The sequence below is a fragment of the Cibotium barometz genome, chromosome 14 (genome assembly GCF_041138505.1).
Source record: "Cibotium barometz isolate CiBa-2024 chromosome 14, ASM4113850v1, whole genome shotgun sequence".
In the NCBI taxonomy this organism is placed as follows: Eukaryota; Viridiplantae; Streptophyta; class Polypodiopsida; order Cyatheales; family Cibotiaceae; genus Cibotium; species Cibotium barometz.
The window spans coordinates 42548004-42571885 of NC_141059.1; positions in this window are offsets into that span (position 1 = coordinate 42548004).

Here is a 23882-nt window from a genome sequence, read left to right on the forward strand (position 1 = left end):
AGAACCATCCATCCACAAGATGTTGAGACTTTCTGGAACTTCCTGATTGAAGTACTTAAAATCTTCAAGTTTGTAGTCTACATAGGTAGAACCTAGAAAGCTCAAGAAAAGTTTGGCAGCACTGCAAGCATAAAATATTGAGGGTCAACCAAATAATTGAAATCATACAAGAAATTGTTCTGGAACATAAACCATGGAAAAGTTGATTCTTACATTTTACTTCTCCCATGAATGGATGCCAAAGAGTTCATAAATATCACATCTCTATCCAATAGATTGAAGATAATAAGACTCCAATGGCCTCTGTGATAATATGAATACTGAAATTAGTAATGAATACTGTCTATTATAGGCAAAAGATAATTGAGAATGAGTCTTACACTTCAACATAAGGGTATATAATGTAATTGCAGGTAAGCATATCAAAGTTTTTGAGAAAACTTGCAAGATCCCCTTGCCTATTGAAAAGGCACTGTGTAACAAGGGGATCAAGAATTGTCACTTGCACAGCCATTGATTCATGAAGATCCCTCATAAGACATCTGGAGACACAAACAAAACATGTCAACAAAATATGGAGTCTGAGAAATTCATCAAGAAAACAAAAGCAAATCAACACAAACCTCAGACAGATGAAGAGGACTGTGTTAGATATCTCAATATTGTGATTCACAAGCATACTTGTGTCCTCAGGGGCAATGTCACAATAAACCTCATCCTCTCCATGCATGGACACATCTACTATCATTTGACCTGTCACATTCTGATAAAGCTCTGAATTGGATGCATGGAGAATTTCAGCTTGCTGAGAAAAAATTGCATCCTCTGAAATCTTCTCCTGCTCTCTCTCTTTTTCAACTTCTTCTTTGATATCTTGAGCTTTTCTTGTATCATAAGAATGAGAAATATCTTCAATCACAACTGATTGCTTGGGTTGCCTTGCTGGAGGGATATTAAGAATTTCAAAAGCTCTCATATCTTGACTTGGAATAGGCTCCAAAGCTTTGTCAAACTTATATCTAAGTCTGGACACAAGCACAAAATCTTTGCTCATAAGAGTGATCCTATGAGCAAATGCAGCAGCAATGTAGCCATCATTCATAAAGTCGATTAAAAAATCTTCAGCAGCCTCTTGAAGACACATGAGGGCCTGGGTCTCCCATCGCACTTTCTGAAGATTTGTGTTTCTCATTTTGCCAACTAACCTTTCTGATATGTCCCTGACAACCCGAGTAAATGGCAGTCGAGGGATGAGAAGACTAGTAGATTTCTGTGCTGCTCTTATCTCTCTTAAGGACTTCACTTGATAATTCAATCTCTTTCTTGCTGTCGCCCTTGCACGAGGCTTTGGAAGAGGCTGTTCTTGTTTGGAAGGTCCTGGTTTGTCCTCAGCTTTTTCAGTGTCCAAAGGTGGGTAAACTTTCCTTGCAGTCTGTTTCGTCCTTGCCATTGAAGCTTGAAATAGGAGACCAGATGAAGTGATTTGTGTAATAGGACAAAAAAAATAAGGTGGCCCGAACGAAGCGATAGAGCGAATCCGAAGAAAATGGAAAGTGATAATCGCTTGGTTCAGGAAATGAAAAAAGTAGAAGTATTGAACGAAGCGATGAGGCAAATCCAAAAATCTCGGATGAGCGTAATCGCTTGATTCGGGCAATGAAGAAAAGGACGGAACGAAGCGATAGAGCGAATCCGAAGAAAATGGAAAGTAATAATCGCTTGGTTCAGGAAATGAAAAAAGTAGAAGTCCCGAACGAAGCGATGAGGCAAATCCAAAAATCTCGGATGAGCGTAATCGCTTGATTCGGGCAATCAACAAAAGGACGGAACGAAGCGAGTAAAGGATTCCGAATGCCCTGGAAATGTGCAATCGCTTGATATGGGAAAGAAATGAGAAAGTAAGTTTGGGAAATAAGGTAGCCTGTTTTCGCTTGATACAGTGTCGGAGAAAAATATGAATATTTTCAACAAAATTTACTTTTTATACCTCGAGAATGTCGTACAAATTATCGTTGGGTACACGTGTCATCTCATCATTATTGCCACGTGGCACAAACGGTCACTATTTAAGGTGTTTTAATCACGCAACATATATTTTTCAAAACTCTCTTTCAATTCTTTTAGCCAGTTTTGGACCACTTATTTGCGTCAAATCAAGCTGTGCACCGTATTATCTTCCTAGCCCTATTTTGCAAAACTCAATATTAATTTTTGGGACCTTGGAATTGCCAAAGCCCGCACCAAGCGATAGAGGCATTCCAATTTTTTTGGACCTTCCGTTTTCGCTTCGTTCGGGCTCAATTATTTTTCTCAAATATCTCAATGAGTAAAAGTGTTGCGGGTCGACATGAACTTGTTGAAGAAAGCCCAAGTGAGAAACTCTTGAATGCTATCTTGCAAGATGGTCATGATATGAAGATATACGTTGATGCAGTGGAGATATTCAATCCAAGGTTTTCTCTTTCAGATGTTTTGTTGAAGCTTAAGGACATTCTTGAAGATGATTACAAGCAATTTGAAATGTCAATTCAAGCTCATTGTTTTCGTATAGGAGACCATGATTTTTGTCACCTTACAGATTTTACACAGCTGTCTGTGGAGAAAGCCAAAGTTACAAAGAGGTTCAGTAGGTTTTCAAATAGAAACTCTTTCACATGTCCTTCATCCATTTCTTGTCCAATCCATAAAAAGCATTGCAACCTTGTCCCCAAGGATGTCTCCTTTCTTTTCTTCCTATTTTTGAAAGCAGAAATACAAGATAAAGAGCAACAGGCACAAATTGATTCAGAGAATGAAGAAGAAAACTTAAATGTCACCACAGTTTCAAAGTTAGAGAAAAGTGAGATTTTAGAAGAGGAAGAAATTGATGTTCAAGTTGAGGAGAGAGAAAGTGCCAATCTTGATGTTGCAGAATTTAGGGCTTTCACTATTACTGAAGAGCCCTTAGAGGAAGCAAGCATATCTGAATCCTCTGTTACTCTTCCAAACCTTCCTTTCTTCTTTATCAATGAGAAAGATTTTATTCCTCTGTCCTATCTTCAAAGTCTCTTCAATATCAGAGAAGACTACTGTATTGCAGCAATTTCAGAAGCTTGTGAAGTGGCCAAAGACTTTATTGATACAGAAGTAGAGTCAAAGGAAGAGTTTTTGGCACTTGATTTGCAAACATCTGACCACTCATTTATCCCTGCTAATGATGCAATTGCCTTGTGCCTTAAAAAAGTGGAAGAGGGGAAACCTTCCTTGAGTGATGAGGATTTTGAGAACAGGCTTATTGAGTTGGGTATTGAGTCTTTTGGCAGAGATTTCAAGCTTCAGGCAGATTTTGATAAAGTGGAAAGGGTTGGCTCATGCAACTTGATGAAAGACAAAGTAGTAATTGAGGATGAGTTGCAGAAGGTAGCTTCCATTTAATCTTTTGTAAAATGTTATTGTGATTGTAATTTTTTTAAATTGAGGTTTTTGTCTTGCAGATTGAATTGCTTGATAAGGATGATTTTCTTGGAAGAGCTAGAGGCAGCAGAGTGAAATCTACAAACACTAGGTCAAGAAGATCTTCATCTGCTCTCATGCACTACTTGCCTACATTGGATAAGGCTGTGTTCTGTGCATTCCACATGAACTTCTCTGAAGATGCTGAGTTGCCAATTTTTGCCTTGAAGGTGTTGTCAAGGTTCATGGGATATACTCCCCTTCCAATAAATGCTAACAAGGTTTTGCTTCTGGAGAGAGCTGCTGCTCTTAGAATCTTTGGATATGCTGCAGGTTTCAATGCCTCAAGAGCAGGATACTTTCTTTGCTACTCTAGCTATGCAGCTGTAGCTGAGGTGTCAGATATCAATCTTCTTGGGGGTTATAGAAGGAGAAAATTTTTGAGATACAGAGGTGACATGCCAAGTAGTCCCAAGAGAATCAAAAACTAATGTACACAATATTTTGCAAGGACCGATTATATTTCAGCAAATATTTTGTTAGAGGTACAAATGTGTTAGTAATCATTAGTCTCTTTCTTGAGGTGTTGGTGTAGTTTCAGATTGCTGGCTCTTTGATCTCATCCTTTGTAATTGCCTCCTGTAGAACCAATTGAATAATTCTTTAAGTGCATTGCTTCTTCTTTGTCCACCTCCTCCTCTTCGGGTACATCTAAAAAAGGAAGTTCTCGCTTGATAATGAGACTTTTCCATTCCTTGTGTATTCCATGTTGCAAGTGGTCCTTCTGTAGCAAAATATGGTCCATGCAAGTAAAGAATATGCTACAAAGACAATTTTTGTTAGTACATTTAAGAAAGTACAAGTAATAAGTCTGGACACACCAATTTATAACTGTTTTGATAAGTTTGAACACTCACCAAGTAATAAGTTATGTCTTTTTCTCCCCAGGCATCTATGATAGCTTTGATCAAAAGCTTTATTGCTTTTTTGAAATCATCTGCATAAGTATTTGAACCAACTTGTTGTCTAAGGACTTTGAAAAAATTGTCAAGTTTTTTCCAAACTTCCATACGTTTGTTGGCTACATCTGGTCTACTTTTGACATTTGTGGTGATGACACATAGCTGTTTCCAACAGTTCCACATTGCGTTGACTTGTTTGGTGTCATGGTTGCTCAAAAATCTTCTCGCTTTTGCTCCTCCCATTGAAACATCTTGCAGAACATCACCTGTACCTCTAGAAAGAACAGGATCTTTTTTAAGATGCACTTCCCCACCATGAAAACCCATTTGAGAGAGCAAGGCTTCGCACTTTTCTATGCACTCATCTGCAAGTTTAGTCGGCTTAATAGAATATGCATAGTCCAGATGAAGTCTGAGCAATTTGTCCAAGATTCTTATCTCTGCATGCAATGTACATATATGCACATTTTTCAAATGTATTGGTAGAATTGGATCCCATATTTTAAGAGAAGTTGGATAATCGACGACATTCACATTATTTCTGGATGGTGGTTTTCCAATCTCATTTTCTGCAAGCCATTCTCTTGTCCCTGTGCTTGCCATGCAATACAAACATGGATATTTGGTATTTGCTCCTCCACATACACCAAACATACACTTCAACGCCTTGAGGTCGGCACTCAAATGCCATTCCACAATGAAATCACCTATGTCGTCAACATGAAGGTGTTCACCTGTATTTTGGCTCTGAATAACTGAAGGAATGTCTGTTTGTGAGAAGAGCCACTTTAATGTTTCATGACTCTCTACTGGTACCTGAGCTGATCCAATCCACCATAGCTCCATTTCTGATTGAGTTTTGTGGTATGGAGAATCAAGCTTACCTTGACTATAGTCCAATGCTTTATTCATTAGGGATATAGATATTCTTTCCATTTTTTGACATTTTTGGATTTGAGCTTCATCTAATTTTAAAACAAATACAAGTTTTCCTTCACAATCTATTTCCCTTATGTTGTAATATCTCACCAGAAAAGATTGGACTTTTCTAATGTTCATCCAAATATTATTATAAACGTTGTATTCAAAAGATGATTTTTTTTTTGTCTCTCATATGGCATTGTTCCCTCAATATGGAAATACTCTCCGAAATGTTTAGAAATTTCCTGATTTAACAGAGTTCTGTATTTTCCAACATTGTGAGGTCTAGGCAACCCAAAAGCTTTGATTTTGTAATACTTAAGGACCCTGAACCAGGTTTTAGAGATGGCTCTGTATCCCTTTCTACTCACTCCCACTGTGTCACAAACTTCTTGCATTTGGGAAGGCTGGACTAATAAGTCCATATCTTTTAAAAGATGTTGAAAGACCAGTTTTTTTTGACTTTGATTTTCAGGAAGTTCTAAAAGTTTCAAGATATCCGACCTATTCATAAGCTCATTCAAAAATCTTACCCTTTCCTGAGCATTAGACATGTCAAATCCTAGAAGGTTAGTAACATGATCTCTTACAAGTTTTAACCTTTTTTTTCTTTGTCCAGATCTCTCTGTTAAGTTAACTACATCCCGCATTCGTTTTACTCGTGCTCTTAATCCTATTGGAGTTTCTTTTAAGGTTTTCATTTTCTTGTTTCAAAGACAGTATTTTGTTTTCAAGTTCTATAATTTTTGTTGCATTCAAAGATGAAGTATTTTGAAGATATGTAGTATATTCTGCATAATTAATATGTGATTGAGATAGTCTTGAACTATAACCAAGTAAGCCATCCTCCCCATCACCAACAAATCTAATCAAATCATGTGGTGTGTGAAAAGAAGGATACCTTCCTGTTTTGGGATCCGCCGGTGGATATAGACTTCCATCTGTCCATAGGTCAATATGCTTCTTTCCTTCGTTGCGAAGATGTTGAGCTTCATTTGCACATGAAAGGGATCTTTGGTAGACACTCCGTGTAGTTGCATACTCTTGGTTGAGCTTGATATTCAAATGAAACTTACGATTAGATGTATCACTCATTACTAACAGAGCTAAAAATATAAGCAGAGCTATTAGAACATGAGAGACACATAAAAATGAGAATGAGATGTAGCTTGTGAAATTTTCAGAGAAGCAGAGGAGTGAAATTTTTTCGGAGAATGGATAAGAGCGCGTTTGGAGAGAATGGTCATTTTGCCACGTAGTCACTAAAAGAGGACAAATTTCGAGACGAGCCATTAAAGAGTAGCATGAAAACGATATATTTTTTTAGATTTTAAAAGATGCACTTAGATACGTATTCAATCAGATAGATACGCTTTAAATATCCAAAACGGCTAAATTTGGAGCCGTTTTGACCGTCAACATTCTACTAATTAGCAAGTTAGCGAAATTCCTTACACAGCCCATTTTGAGATGTTTTTGGCCCTAATGTTAATTCTCCTGTTGAAGATTTTCCCTAGAAGAATCGCCTTTGCCTTTCGGGTGAGGTAAGTTTTTTCGGTTTCTGTTTCGGAGGAACTGCCGGATTAGTCTCTTGTGTCGGGACATCCGTGGGCGAGGCCTCGAGTGTGGATCCCTGCCCTGCGTGAGAGGCTAACGCTGCTTCTGCTGTCGCCAGCACCCTCGGAGGGGGCACCGCGGAGGGGTTCGGGGGTCTCACAGCTGGTGTCAAAGCTTTGTTGAAAGCTAATAAGGACAAATGAATTCTTATCAGAAAATTGTAATAAAAACTCAGAAAGAGCATTTACGTGTTGTATTTTCATTCCTTAAGATTCATTAAAGAGAAGAATTTTAATCAAAGAATTTGGTTTTATAGATGGAAGCTCCACATTTATCTGGTGTTCCCGAGCTCACCTAGTCACAAGACATGACTGCGTTCACCTTTGAGCATCTCATCTCTTTTGCTACAACTCGAACGAGCCGAGCCAGCAGACTCGTAGGACATTTCAAGGATCTATATTTTCCTGACCTAGCGGGAGAGACGGCATCACAAGTGGTTTGTAGGGCAGTATGTCCACACCTCTTGCGACGTGCGATACTGAGGTAGAATCTCTCATTAACCATGATTTCGATGAGGCTAAAAGTGATACATGGTGTTATTTTATATCACTCAAAGCCTCGAAGTTTCAAACTTTCCTGCCAAATCTACAGACTCCTTAGTTGCTTTATTCCTAAGGAGAAGATAGTAGCTCCCTTGTTGGCAGTAAGGGAACATTTGTATCAGGGCATATCTATAGCCCAGTATTGTCGTCTTATGCGTCTCCCGAGGAGATTTTGACTTCTGGAGCCGCGAGCTGCTCTCTATGTACATATTGCAACCTTTCTATAAATAAAGAAATTTTTTATGGAAAAATTCTCTGTTATAAGTGATTGTTTATTGACGAAATGATGAAGTAAAATCTGTTAGCGGACATATGTCATAGATCTCCAATAAGATCATTTATCTTGTTTAAGAAAATATTTTTCAAACCTCTTAATTCTTAGGATCTCGTGGACGGTATCAAAATAAAATTTTAATAATATATCATTTTTGGTAGAATCATGAGGCGAGGGAACTGTGGCCGTTAGCCAGACCCTCTCACTGATGAAGAAGAGCTTGACGCAAGGCTCTTCACAGAACTCAACCAGGACCCTTCAAAGGTGAAGGGGGGAACTTGGGTGAAGCTAAAGAAAAATGGGTTGAAGCAATATGGAGAAGTATTTTGATGTTATCGGTTACAATGAGAGGAGCAAAATGGCTCTTGCTAGGCTGAAAATTGTGGAAATAGCCAGGGTGGCATGGAGAAACCATTGTGACACCAACCATCTAGACAGAAATACCCAATCTTGGAATGATCTTTAGAAACCAAGATGAATGAATTTTTATAGCTAAACTAGGAGAGCAAAACCATTAAAGAATATCACCAAGCATTTGCTCTTCTGCTCAAGTATTTACCACCTCTAGACGAAGAGCAACTCATGGCCAGGTTCATTTGGAGAATGAACAAACCCTTAGACACATTGGTCAAGAATGCTAAGCCAGTGTCCATGGTAGAAGCTGTCAGAATGGCGAAGGACTTCGCCAAAGCGTTCATTGTGAAAGTCCCGCCAAAGCCAACTCCCTCATCCTTCAAAAGATTCCAGACACCGAGAAGTTCTTCCAACTTTCCACCTCCAAAGAGACACCAAGGTCCCAACCAGAATCTGGAGTCGGGAAGTTTTAAGAATGAAGGAATACCTTTCCCTCAAAGTACTTTCTCACGAACTCCAGCTCTATCAAGAATGCAAAGGGAAGAGCTTCGAAGCGAGAACAAATGCTTCGGATGTCAGGGGTTTGGGCACTAGCTCAAGGATTGCCCATCTCCTTATGTGGGCCAAGGAAGCTAGGGTCCTAGAATTCAGAGACAGACTCCTTCGTATCAGTCCCCAATCGGGGTCCCCCACACCAAAATCAGGGCAATCCTAGAAGAGTGCCAGCTCAGCCCCTGCAGCCTCCATGCAAAATAGTCTCCAAACTCCCTCCTAGAATTGGGGTAACAAAGAGAGAGAGTTCCACCTCAAACTGCAGCAACAGCTAGAGCTGTCACTATAGCTGAGGAAGTGGAGGAAGAAAAAGGATAGATCTATGCAGTAATAGAGCATCAGGGGAATAACCGTCAATTTTCAGTTCTCCAGACTCGAGCAGAGTACCATGGTAAGCAATTCAAGCTTTTGATTGATTGAGGCATTACTCATCCTTTTATTTCCCTAGGATGTCTGCGTAAATTAGTCCTAAATCAAAAATTAGGGAAACCTATGTAAATGGAATTGGCCAATGGAAACCTATGTAAATGGAATTGGCCAGTGGAAAGATTCTTTTCACACACCTTGAGACAGACCTTATTCAGCTTAGCCTAGATGGGAACGTAACAGAGTGCCAATTCAGAGTCCTACCCTTGGGAGTCTATGATGGAATCCTTGGAATGGATTGGCTCCATAAGAATCAAGCTGATATTCATTGTCACAAAAAGGAACCATCTCTTTCCTCGACCTTCACAGGAATAAAGTTCAAGGAATTGGAATTTTCGGATCTCCAGTGCTGCAATTAGTCAAGGCTTCTAAATTAAAAGTGCTCAAAAAGAGGCAAGCTATTTATGTCGTTAAGATGAATCCGATAGACATAAAATGCAAGGCTAAAGAACCAGAGTGATTAAGTGAGTATGTAGATGTGTTCCCTGAAGAGCTGACTGAGATGCCTTCGTCTCGCGAAGTAGATCATGAGATCGAGTTAACCGCCGGAGCTCAGCCAGTAGCCCAGCGTGCATACAAAATGCTAGTCCCTAAAGCCATAGAACTTAAGGAGCTCAGCCCCAGTAGCCCAGCGTGCATACAAAATTCCAGTCCCTAAAGCCATAGAACTTAAGGAGCAGTTAAGACAACTGTTAGAGGTAGGGAATCGTTAGACGCAGTGTCTCACCTTGGGGTGCGCCTGTTCTCTTTCAAAAGAAGAAAGATGAAACGTTAAGACTCTGTATTGACTAGAGAGGATTGAATCAATTAACAATAAAAAATAAGTATCATGTTCCTAGGATTGATGAACTTATGGATTGGTTAAGTGGGACCCAGATGTTCACAAAGATAGATCCAAATCCGGGTACTGTGACATGAAAAATTGATATCTTTCATTTTCAATTTTGTGCATATTTTGATGGTTTCTCAATGGTAATAAGGTGGAAGCTTGTCTAAGAAGATTGCGGCGCCCACAATGGAAAAACGGCGTGGTGATGCGGCGGCTTGGCGGCTACCCCGATAACAGCATTCTATCTTCAAATATAATGGTTTTACTTGATTTAGGGTGCACACATTGTAAATGCCACAAGTATGCTTGATAAATACTTTGGTATGGTAGATAGGCTAGTGATGTGGAAAATAAAAGTGGGCCTTCATGCTCACATGGATTTTTATTGTATTATTAATATGGTATTCACCATAAGGCTACAAGTTGGGGAGTGTGGAAGGCATGTGGAGGAGTGTGTGTAGGTGCATAATTGGGAAAGATTCTTCTGGAATGTCTACATGATGGAAGAGGATAATTCTGCCATGTGTAAGTGGAATCTCCACCTACACGCCACTTAGGCTTGGCTATTATCTCATCACACTCTCAAAGTCAAAAAGTCTTCAATTTAATAATCAATAGAAGACAGCCTAAGAGGACAATTGATGGTGACATCTACCCTTATGTCACTGAAGGGTTGAAGTTTTTTATGTTGTAATTTGTAATAATGGAAGAGAGGGTGATTCTCCACCTATAAAAGGAGCCCTCCTCTCCCTTTCAAATAAAGGAATAAAGCCTCCTCAATTGAGCATTTTGTATCATTGCCATTCTCTTATCTTCAAACCCTTATTCAAACACTCTCTTTACATGTGAATGTCTCATTTAGCATTAGCTCCTCATGCTTAACCCAATTTTGGACCTCTTGGATGATTCATGATAAGTGGGATAAGGAGTTATTATCTTGGCGGGCCTGTGACTTCTCAAGGTAGCCCTTGCCTTATTGCCGCCCTCCTTTGGAGGTACCAATGGTTTTAGCAGTAATGAGCATGTGGAAAGACTTTGGGGACCATAGGTAAATCTTTACGATTGTCCGCTGAGCAATGTTAACCCTTACACTCTAGCTTGCATCATGAAGGAGATGAAAGGCAAGAGGCTATGTGAAAATTGAGGTTTCATGCAAAGAGAGGGAAGTGCAGTTTTTGTGGTCCAATACCCAAATTTCAACCGATAATTACTCATCACTTGGGTATTGATTTCTAAAATTGATCATATGGCTAGGAAGCTCTTTATATGCTCTTTCCACTCATGTAACTAATTTCTTAATCCTTTACTTCATTGATGATCAGAATTTCTCCCAAAGTTGCTAACTTTTAGGCGAATTTTGGCAGTTTTATAGTCTTGTAGTAAAATGCTCATAACTTTTCGCTCGGTTGCCCATTTTTGAAAGTTTTTATATGAGCGCGAAGCTCTCTTCAAGCTCTATGCACATATATAATTCTTTTTTGCAGAGCCTATATGGATTTAAAACTCCAATTCTCTGTGTATCTCTGTTTTTATAGAATTTTGGTAGTTTTATAGTCTTGCAGTAAAATGCTCATAACTTTTCGCTCGGTTGCCCGTTTTTTGAAAGTTTTTATATAGACGCGAAGCTCTTTTCAAGCTCTACGCATCTATATAATCCTCTCTTACACAGCCTATATGGATTTAAAACTGTAATTCTCTGTGTATCTCTATTTTTAATAGCTTTTTGGTCATTCTTTCTTCTTAATCATGATTAATTCTTCCTAATCTCTTATCAAAAGGCAAACCCCATGTGTCTTATCCTCTTGTAAGTGATTGCTATATTCATTTTCTTTAATATGTTCCGTCCAAATCGTCTAATTCGAACGGATGAACCTTACCAATATTCCCCGTATGTTTCCGTTCACATAATCCTGAGTCGGAAGATTTTCTTCCAACAAAGAATCGCCCTCTTGTTTGGAGCTGCAAGACTGGTAGAAATTCTTGCTTCTTCGGAGCCTTTCATCTTCCCTTCCATGAATTATGATCTCACCTTTGATGTGTATATCTTTATCTTAACCTAGGGAGAGAAAGGGAGGTGAGGAGGCTGTGAGGTTTCATACAAGTGTGTTTTGATTCTAAGAAGTGACCGAAGTCCAAACCCCAACTTTGTGTCACATCTTTTGGTGGAGACGACGGGCAAGTTTTACTTAGAATTATTCTATTTTAACCTCAAGGTCCCGCATGATTAAAGGAAAGTTGTTTTGAAACAAGTAAATTTCCCTTGTCACTACTCATCTTTTGGTGCAAGATGTTCAACATTCCGGTGTTCCGTGGATCGGAAGGAGAAGACCCGGGGAGTTATCTTTCTCCGAGAGTTTAACCGAGCATGCCGCTTGACGGGTTGGTCTATGAAGGAGAGGGCAGAAATACTTCCAGATTTCTTGGAGGGTATGGCCTTAACTTGGCATGAGGCTTTGCCAAAGGAGTCCAAGAATGATTGGAAAAGGTTGACCAAAGCAATGAAGGAGAGATTTGGGACAGTGGAGTCGCCAAATGCTTTACTATTGCAATTGGATCAAATTTTCCAAAAGGATGGAGAGTCAGTTTCTGCCTTTTCAGTGAGGTATGAAGCCTTATTCATCAAATATCAACAAGCTGCTTTACATGTTGTTGCTTCTTCTTCTTCACCTTCTATGGAAGATTCAAAGAGTTCTTTAGCAATGGAGCACCTTAAGATGAGCAAGTTTATCAGGGCTTTGGATCCCCGCTTGCATGGAAAAGTTCTTAGCAAAGATCCCACTAATTTTAAAGAGGCTCTTCGTATTGCTTTGAAGAAGGAGGCCACTCTTCATATTGAGTCCACATTCCAATCTTCTCCGAATGTGCCAACCCCACCACGAGTAGAGATAGCCTCAATATCTTAGGTACAAGCTCCATCCTTGGATCATAACATTGCACAACTTATGGCAGAATTTGTTGATTTGAAGTTACACTTAGTCAATGCAAGGCCACCTAGGGTTCCATGAGCTGAGGATAAACCTAGAGATAGAAGTAGTGTCACATGCTATGAATGTCAAGAGAATGGTATATTGGCCCCGACCAAGTTTCTAACAAAGATGATGTATATTTGTTCATGGTAGCTTGGCCCTAGGGCCAAGCTAGATTCCCTTGTGTGTGGTAGCTAGATTTGTTCTTCTTAGCTTGGCCCTAGGGTCAATCTATATTCCCGCATGTGTGTGGTAGCTTGGTCCAAGGGTCACTTTGGATTATCTTGTGTTCCCTAGGGCCATTCTCTTAAGATTGCATGGTAGAATGGCCGCAAAGGAAAAATTTATGCATTAGAGGATGGGGTAGATAGACATGCCACACACAGTGCCAAAAAGTGTGGTTATGCTGCTCTTATGTACAAAGTAAAAGAGCTATGATGAACATTGAGGGGGTTTTTGTGTGTGCACACAAATGCTTTGCCCAAGCCTGATCTCGAGTGCTGAAAGGTGCAAAAATGTAAAAGCTTAGGCTAGTTGATTGATTGAGTAAATCTAAATGCTAACGCTTTCGGATGGCTGAGCAAGGAGCTTAAGGGGCAGGCTGTGTGCTGTTTTAAGCTCTAGGAGGGTTTGTGTTGTGATGGAAGTGTTGGCTTAAGGTATGAGAGAGGGGGCTGGTGCTTGCACTCAGCAGAGAAGAATGTTTGGTTTTGGTTGGACGATTTCTGGCTCATGTAATGGTCAATTTCTAGCTCCACCCGTTCTTGCAAGCACAATGTACTTTAGAATGGCCCTAGGGCCATTCTCAAGCACCTTGCGTAGGTTGAATGGCCCTAGGGCTATTCTCCACTCCCTTCTAGGTAAATTTTAGAATGGTCCTTGGGCCAATGTCTACATGTGCTTGCACAAAATATTAAAATATAATAAAATTTTGAAGCACATTATGGATGGTTTTAAAGCACGTTATGGAAGGTTTTCATTTAGATATAAGTATGATTGTTTTTTATATAATTGACTTATTTTTAATGTAACTCATTTCAGGTACACGGATGTCTCCATTTCAGGTACACGGATGTCTTGTTTTTTATATGAGATAGCGATGAGTGGCGAGCCAAAGAAGTGGTACATGGACCTCTACAATCTCCATGGTCAAAAATTTCATAAGATGCATCTTTTCCTTTAGTTGCTAGATGACAATGAGTCTTTCGAAGATAAAGGATGAATAATGGATGTTTCTATGTCAGTTAACTTGCATCCAGAAATTGAATGTATTGATGTTGAGGTATCGAGTGCTTTATCATATCAACTTTCTCCTCGAGCATATGTCAAAGATCACATGGTAGCAAACCAAGAGGACACTATGTTCTCTAGAGGATGGAATTTGGATGGTGATAGTTGTTGAGATATCGAGCTCGTCTAGTGAGGCGGTGGACACACTGATGACCCGCCTGGGGGATAGGCCCCACACTTACACCACTGGCATGGTTGGTGAGATCATGGGTGATATATGGCCAGTGGGATGACAGGCTGTGTGACAGCCATTCTAGAGACTGGCATAGTTATAGCGCCAGCTCATTTAGTCGGGTTCACACTATAGAGAACCCGTGTATGTATTGGTTGAGTACCTTTCATATTATGAGTATTCTTATCTTGTATATGGTGTGTTTAGTGTTGAGTGAAGAAGAAGAAGATATTCAGCCTCTCACCTTGTGTGTTCTCTATTAGGGTTTTGTGAGTGTGTGTGTGCTTGCAAGAGCTCAAGCTCTCTTCCCCCCTGCATCTTTTCATGGTATCAGAGCTTGGTTCGTGCTAAGGGCTGAGCTGCAAGCAAGAGAACCACAGGAAGCGGTACGAGGGTAAGAGCTACAACTACTCTTCCCTATTTGTGTTGGTGACTACACCCTTGTCGGGAGCTCTACGGGAGGCACGGCAACGATCTCTGATTGAGGAGCTTTCTTCGCGGGAGTAAAGCTATAGGGCAACTATCGGACAGCATTTTCTAGGCCGAAAACGCGTTTCGGGCACGTCTGGACCTCTGTTTTTCAGAAAGCAGGCGATTTCGAGCACTGCGGGTAAGTCATCGATTCTCTGCAGAACTCTATTTTAAGAACTGCAGGAAGACAGATTGACTGTGCAGACACTGTGGGTGCTGTAAAGAGGTCAACAGTTGCCATTGGGGTGTATGTATGCACATTGAAGTCACTGGTTGTGACATTTGAGAGTACTACAGTACCGCTACAGAAAATACAGCAGTTTGTGCAGGACAAACCAGAGTGCTGTTTCTGGTAAAACTGTGTGTTTGGCAAGATGTCAAATGATAAGATAACCCAGATTGTGGCTGAGAAGCTTGATAAGAATAACTTCCATGCTTGGAGGTTCAGGTTGACGAATTTCCTGATGGGAAAGGGCTATTGGGACTACATAGAAGGTGAGCATGAAGAGGCACCAGAGATACCGGACATAAATCCGACTGCTGCATATGTGAAAGAGTTTAAAGACTGGAACCAAGGAGCCAAGAAAGTTATGTATTGGCTCTCCATTAGTATACAGGACACCATGATTGGGCACATTCAGGATGCCAAGTCCCCCAAGGAGGCGTGGGACACCTTGGTAAAACTGTATGAAACAAATACCAAGGCACGTAAGATACAGTTGAAGAATGAACTTCATACTGTGGAGAAAAAGAGCATGTCTGTGAATGACTATGTGCTGAAGATAAAGGGTATTGTGGAATCCCTTGCATCTATTGGTGTGTCAGTAAATGATGATGACAAGGTGGAAGTCTGTCTACGTGGTCTCAGGCCACAATACAAGGCGTTCAAGACGTCTATTCAGACTCGGGAAAACATTCCCAACTTTACAGATTTGGTGTCTATGCTGATTATAGAAGAGAAGAGCTTGGGTGAAGACCAACAGTCTTCACAAAACAAAAATAGTTCAGAGCAACAGGCCTTCTACACAAGTTCAGGTAGAGGACGAGGTAGAGGAGGCCGTGGACGCGGTCAAGGAGGTGGTCGAACAGGTAATCAGAATTATGGCCAGTAGTAGCAACAACAACAGTCCCAGAATACACAACAACAACAACAACAATACACAGGTGGAAGAGGCAAATTCAGAGGCAGGGGGAGTCAAAGAGGCCGTGGAAATTGGCAAAGGCAATATAATGATGCACGTGAATGCTATTATTGTGGTAAAGCTTGGACATGTGCAGGCAGAATGTTATAAGAAGACATGCAAAATGGGAAAGTGCAGCAAAACAACTATGCATCCTCAAGCAGAAGTAATGAGGATAATGTTGGATATATCACCCAAATCCAACAAAGGTTGAAAGGGGCTATATAACCTTGATTTCTTTACTCAAGCCACATCCTCAAAAAGGCGCCTACTTCAAATATAGCCTAGAGGGAATATTGCTCATTTATGGCATACCCACATGGGGGAGATGGCATACCCACATGGGGGAGATGGCCTCTTATGCTTGTAAGACATCATAGGTGATGTCATGTGGTCATGTAATACTTGCCTATATAAGAGGCTTTTGCTAATGAAGAAGTAACTCGTGTATTTCCATGATTATGCCCAAGCTATGTCTCATTAGTATCTCCTAATCCACTCTTAATCATGTTTATAATCATGACCTAACCATGACTATAACCATGTTTGATCCTCCTTAGTTTTGTTAATCCACTCCCAATACCAACATTTGGTATCAGAGCCACGTTAATACAACCTCATCCCTCTCATTTGCCTCATCATTAGTGTTTAATTAGCTTAATCATAAGCTTATCCCTTCCTATTTCATAGCCTGAAATATAGGGCTGCCTTGGAGCATCCACAGCTCACACTCGCCTCCACGAACTCGTACGGGATTCAAGCTGTGCATTCTCAACATCATAAAGAAGCTGCAGCTCGGTGGAATTAGGCGGATTTTGCGCAGAGACGCCAGCATTGCAGACGAAACCGGCGCCAATTTTTTTGGGGGAAATCAGTCCACCGATTGAACCAGTGCAAGATTCACTAATTCGCCTTGGCTTTGGGGGTTTTCAATAGCTGCAAACACGCCTGTGCAGTTATTTTCTTGAATGGATTAGTGGTTTGGTGGCTTCAGGTCTGACATAATCTCAAAAAGCTCATTTGATAACAGTTAAAGCATGAATGATTAACTCACTTAATCACTAGTAATTAGTGCTTAATCTGGCCTCAAGTCATTGCTATTGAAGGTGCTAAAGGCATTTGGTGTTTAGACTTAGGCTTCTATCTCATTCAAGGACATCTAGTGATACAATTTTTCAGAAATTGTTGAGCTTCATGTATGTGGTGATATTTCTATATGTTGATGATGTTGTAATTTACATCATTGTTTAATCAATGACTGAACCATCTGATGCTGAATCATCAAATATTCAACATTTGAGGCCTAAGAAGAAAAGCAAAAAGCCAAGGAGACGGGTAAGAAACAATGTCTACAACTCAAGAGCAAACAATGTTTTAGGAGGGCATGATTGGTCTGAATTTTTCATAAATAACCTCCATCTATTTGGTGAAGGTATCTAATCTTGTAAAAGCATTAGACACTGCCCTTGAGGGATACTCAAGTGGTAAGACCTTGCTTTATCATCATGTCTACATCCTCATTTCATGTTGATAAGTTTAATGGGATAGGCTTTCATACCTGGCAAGTTAGAGTAAGATTTATTCTCATGAAGAAAGGTCTGTGGGGAGTTGCTAGTGGAAAGGAGAAAAAACCTACCACTAGAGATGGTGAACAAGGATGGTTACCTAGGGATGAGAAAGCTTTTGCCATAATTGCATTAGGTCTAAGTGACAACTACATACATCATATCTCTAATGCAAACAACTCAGCTGAAGCATGGGAAATCTTAGAGAAATTATTTGGGGCAAAAGGGAAGCATTCCAAGATAGGGCTGAAAATCCAATTCTTTAAACTTGAAAAGAAAGCTTCTGAGTCTTTACCTACTCATCTTAATTATATGAAAAGCCTAATGTCACAACTTGCAACAATAGGAGCACCAATAGATGAGGAAGATGCCATTGCAGTTTTATTGAAAAGCATGCCTTATGATGAATATGGGCACTTAGTGTCAACTCTCATGAATCTTCCGGATCCTACTTTAGAGGCCATTGAAGCTGCACTCCTTGAGGAGTACAAGAAGAAGCAAGAGAATATAGGGATAATGGAAGGGGCATACTTCTCCAACAACAAGTCACACTTCAAGAAGAAGAACTTCATCGACACAAAAGGAAAGAAGAAGACTTGTGGATTCTGCGGCAAGGACAATCATATTGAAGAAAATTGTTTCTTCAAACAAAAGGCACAAAAGGCATTTCTCGCAAGTCAAGACAAAGAAGAGCTGCAAGAAGAGGCCTCCGAAGAGGCCAATTTTATCGAAGAAGATTGGGCCTTTTGAGTAAAATCAAGGGATAGCCCATACCATGTTTAAAAACCTCTCCATCCTAAACATAACTATCTCATTGTAAGCTTTACTATGGTATTCTAGCATCATCCATCATTGCTAGCATTGTAAACCTAACTGGAATAAGACCTACGGGCACCAGCATGGTCATCATAACTAGTTCTTGTATGTTGTAACTAGAACCTAGAATTGCCATCATAAAGGTAGCATTGTCATGGATTTGGTTGAAGGAGGGTTTGTTGGATATATCACCCAAATCCAACAAAGGTTGAAAGGGGCTATATAACCTTGATTTCTTTACTCAAGCCACATCCTCAAAAAGGCGCCTACTTCAAATATAGCCTAGAGGGAATATTGCTCATTTATGGCATACCCACATGGGGGAGATGGCATACCCACATGGGGGAGATGGCCTCTTATGCTTGTAAGACATCATAGGTGATGTCATGTGGTCATGTAATACTTGCCTATATAAGAGGCTTTTGCTAATGAAGAAGTAACTCGTGTATTTCCATGATTATGCCCAAGCTATGTCTCATTAGTATCTCCTAATCCACTCTTAATCATGTTTATAATCATGACCTAACCATGACTATAACCATGTTTGATCCTCCTTAGTTTTGTTAATCCACTCCCAATACCAACAGATAATGAAAGGTTGTTTGTTATGCAGCATGTCGTGAATGCCATGTCTGAAAATGTTGATGCAGCACAAAAAGATGATGTATGGTATGTGGATTCAGGTGCTTCGAACCACATGACAAGTCATGGGGAGTGGTTCAAGGAGATGAAAAACTTGGAAAGACCAGGTTTTGTGGAAACAGGGGATGACACTGCTCATCCAATAGCCCATGTTGGAGATGTGCCATTGTCTATGCAAGATGGCAAAGTGAAGTACCTTGCAGATTTACTTCACGTTCCAAACATAACAAAGAATCTGGTTTCAGTTGGCCAGATGATTAAGCTTGGGTGAAGACCAACAGTCTTCACAAAACAAAAACAGTTCAGAGCAACAGGCCTTCTACACAAGTTCAGGTAGAGGACGAGGTAGAGGAGGCCATGGACGCGGTCAAGGAGGTGGCCGAACAGGTCATCAAAATTATGGCCAGCAGCAGCAACAACAATAGTCCCAGAATACACAACAACAACAACAATAACACGCAGGTGGAAGAGGCAAATTCAGAGGCAGGGGGAGTCAAAGAGGCCGTGGAAATCGGCAAAGGCAATATAATGATGCACGTGAATGCTATTATTGTGGTAAGCTTGGACATGTGCAGGCAGAATGTTATAAGAAGCAGGCTGACATGCAAAATGGGAAAGTGCAGCAAAACAACTATGCATCCTCAAGCAAAAATAATGAGGATAATGAAAGGTTGTTTGTTATGCAGCATGTCGTGAATGCCATGTCTGAAAATGTTGATGCAGCACAAAAAGATGATGTATGGTATGTGAATTGAGGTGCTTCAAACCACATGACATCATGGGGAGTGGTTCAAGGAGATGAAAAACTTGGAAAGATCAGGTTTTGTGGAAACAGGGGATGACACTACTCATCCAATTGCCCATGTTGGAGATGTGCCATTGTCTATGCAGGATGGCAAAGTGAAGTACCTTGCAGATGTACTTCACGTTCCAAACATAACAAAGAATCTGGTTTCAGTTGGCCAGATGATTGAGCAGGGTTTGCAGGTTCGGTTTAACCCTGATGGTTGTTATGTTGAAGACTTTAAAGACAAGTGCAGGTTGGTTGCAAAAGGCAACAGAGTGGGCAGAATGTTTACGTTGAATGTAGACATGCCTAAGATGAGTGCTGCGATGTTTGCAAATGGTCCAAGAATTGTTGCAGACACAGACATTTGGCATAAAAGGATTGGACATGTGAATGTGCAGAGATTGAAGTCTATGCAGACTAAAGGAATTGTGACAGGGCTGCCAAAATTTAAAGTGGAAGGTATGCAGAAAATATGTGAAGCATGCCATTTTGGGAAGCAAACAAAGCATGTGTTTCCACGTAACAGATATGTGAGCAGAAATGCACTAGATGTTGTGCATTCAGATGTATGGGGTCCTACGAAGACCATGTCTATGGGAGGCTACAGGTATTATGTGACTTTCATTGATGACCACACAAGGAAAGTGTGGGTATATTTCATGAAGGAGAAGAGTGAGGTGTTCACTCACTTTCAGAATTTCAGAGTTTTGGTTGAAAAGCAAACAAGGAAATATGTAAAGTGCCTAAGGTCAAATGGAGGGAGAGAGTACTTCTCCAATGAGTTCTCTGAATTTTTGAAGAAGAATGGTATTCGGAGACAGTTTACATGCAGATACACTCCGCAGCAAAATGGAGTTGCTAAGCGAAAAAACAAGCACATTACTGAGATTGCGCGTGCATTGATGGAAGAGAAGAATATGCCGCATAGCTATTGGGCTGAGGCTGTTTCTACAGCAGTATACATCATGAACAGGACTCCAACTGTAGCCATACATGATGTAACTCTAGAGGAGAGGTTTACTGGCAGAAAACCAGATTTGTCTCATCTGAAAGTCTTTGGATGCATTGCATATGTGCATGTGCCAGATGAGCTGAGAACTAAGCTGGATCCGAAAGCTGAAAATGTGTGTTTATTGGATATTCCCTTGAGCAAAAGGGGTGTTATAACCCTGCTACACGTGAGTTGAGGGTAAGTAGGGATGTTGTTTTTGATGAGATGAGCAGGTGTTGGTATGCTGCTGAAAAAGAAGCTGTTGGGGTTGATGTGAGTGTAAGTGTGGTTGCACAGAATGCAGGTCAGCAATCACAGTCTTTGAGTGGATCAGGAGAGTCCTCATCTAGTGGGTTTGTTGATAGACCATGGAGTGGCAGGCTGCGTCATAATACCAGTCTTGCAAATGTGATTAGTACATCACGTAAAGGAAAAAAGAAAGTGGTTGAGCCCCTTGGTATGCTTGACATTTCTGCAAGGCATTCTCATGTTGATGGAGAGTCTAGTGGCTCAGATATGAGCCTTGATGAGGAGATTGGGATCCCAGCTATGAGAACACCTGGTGTAAAGAAGGCTATGGAAGCCATGAATGAAAAGCCACGAAGATCTGGGAGAGTGAAAAATCCTGTGCAGAGATTTACCTATGATGGTTATGTGGCACATCACTATGCATATATGGCAAAGGTTGTGCAGGTTGTAGAGCCCACATGCATTGATGAGGCTGTTTGGAAATGTGTGTTGGGAGAAAGCTATGGATGAGGAGATGGATGCACTATATGGAAATGAGACTTGGGATTTAGTGCAATTGCCTGAAGGCAAGAAAGCCATTGGATGCAAGTAGGTGTACAAAGTAAAACATAATAGTGATGGAAGCATAAACAGGTATAAGGCTAGGTTGGTAGCCAAAGGATATGCGCACATATGGCATTGATTATGAGGAAACTTTCAGCCCAATTGCCAAGATGGCAACAGTGAGACTTGTGATAGCAGTGGCTGCGTCAAGGCAATGGTCTTTACATCAGATGGATGTAAAGAATGCATTCTTGCATGGGGATTTGCAAGAAGAGGTGTATATGTTGCAGCCACCTGGTTATGAGGATGTGGGTCACCCCGAGCATGTTTGCAGGCTGAAGAAAGCCTTGTATGGCTTAAAACAAGCACCCAGAGCATGGTCTGACAAGATTTTTGAATATCTTGTCACTATTGGCTTTCATGTAGCCAAAATTTCTCGCTGTATGTGAGACATGGTGATAGAGGGGTTGTGCTTGTTGTCATCTATGTAAATGACTCGATCATTACAGGGGACCATGATGCAGAGATCTTTGATGTAAAGATCTTGCTTAGACAGAAGTTTGAGATGAAGGATCTGGGGGAGCTCAGATATTTCTTGGGCATTGAGGTGATTAGGTCACCACATGGTATTGGATTACTGCAGAGACAGTATGGCTTGGACATGTTGTCCAAGTATGGTATCACAGGTTGTAAGCCTATTTTTGTGCCATTGGATGAGAATGGCAAGTTGAGTACTCAGGAGAGATCTTGGAGGATCCTACTATGTATAGGTGCATAGTAGGAATCTTGATATACATGATGATCACCAGGCCAGATTTGAGCTATGCTGTTGGGTTGGTGAGTCATTTATTCAGGTTCCACGGAAACCGCATTTGGATGCATTGAGACTCATACTAAGGTATGTGAGGTCTACTTTGCATTGTGGACTATTCTATGAGACTGGGACAGAGATATGTGTACATGGGTACACAGATGCTGATTGGGCTGGTAGTATCTCAGATAGAAGATCTACCAGTGGATTTATGTTTTCTTTGGGGAGTGCTGCTGTGACTTGTGTCAGGCGTTTTTCTGAGTGGTATTTTGGGCTCGTGTACATATGGATGCATGGTGTGAATAAAGGATTTGTTTGGGAATGCGTTGCCAGGTGTACAGGGTAGACGGCATTTGATTTGGGCTTGTTGCAGGCTTGTCCGGAATATGGTCGGATGGAGGTGGTTTTAACTGCTCGGTCGTCTTGAAATATGTGTACGCGTCCCTACGGATAAGTGGGTTGTGTTGAAGGTATGAAGGCATGGACAATAAAAGATTGGAAGGGGCGAAGGCAGCTTTGTACATTTGTGTGTGAAAAGGTATTTGGGGTGGCCATCTTAGGCAAAATAAAAAATATATATAATATTAAATGGCCAAAAAAGCAAAGAAGACGTGGAGGCTTATATGGCCACCAGCGCAATACCCTCCAGAAGATAGCGAAGCTGGCGAATTGTGGAAGTCGGCGTAGCCTGTAGATAACATGAGGGCCGCCTTGTTTTGTTTTTGGGGGGCCTCGTCATTCTGAAGAGAGAGAGAGGTGAGAGAGCAGCCGTGTGTGAAGCTGCTGGCGACCGAGAAGGCGTGCAGAGGGGACTCTTGGGCGTAGCTGCACAGCCAGGTGAGCGCAGCTGACAGAGGGCTGGCGAAGGCATGGTGAGCTTGGCGACTGAGAGGCGACAAGGACAAGGGGCTCTCTGGAGTAGCCGCAGGACAGAGTGAAGGGACTAGAAAGAGCTGCAGCCAGGTGGAAGCCGTCGTGTGAAGCTGGGAGCCTCCCCGTGTAAAGAGCAGCTGGACGCAAGCGGAGTGGATAAGCGGGGGCTGTGCGATCCCGATCTCCACCGCGCAACAGATTCGGGTACTAGCAGCGGAAGTAGCACATCGTGCACGGGTAGGGGTCTCACACTCGGGGCCTCGCCCACGGATATCCGGACAAGAGACTAATCCATCGGTTTGTCCAAAATCGAAACCGAAAAAACTTCCTTTACCCGAAAAGCACGGGCGATTCCACCAGGATAACTCTTTACTCTAACGTAGTCAAGATCATTACTGATCAAACTGATCTGACTGCACCTTTAACGGTACTTGGTCAAATCAAGGAAGAAACTTGCACTTGGATCATTGGGATCAACGCTTTTTTCCCCATCAAGAGGCACAGCCGTTGAATCCTATCCATAGAACAATTTCTATCTGGGATTTACTTCATCTATCGTAATAATAGAAATTAAATCTCGATTTACGGATCCATCAGTCCAGCCTAACCCCAT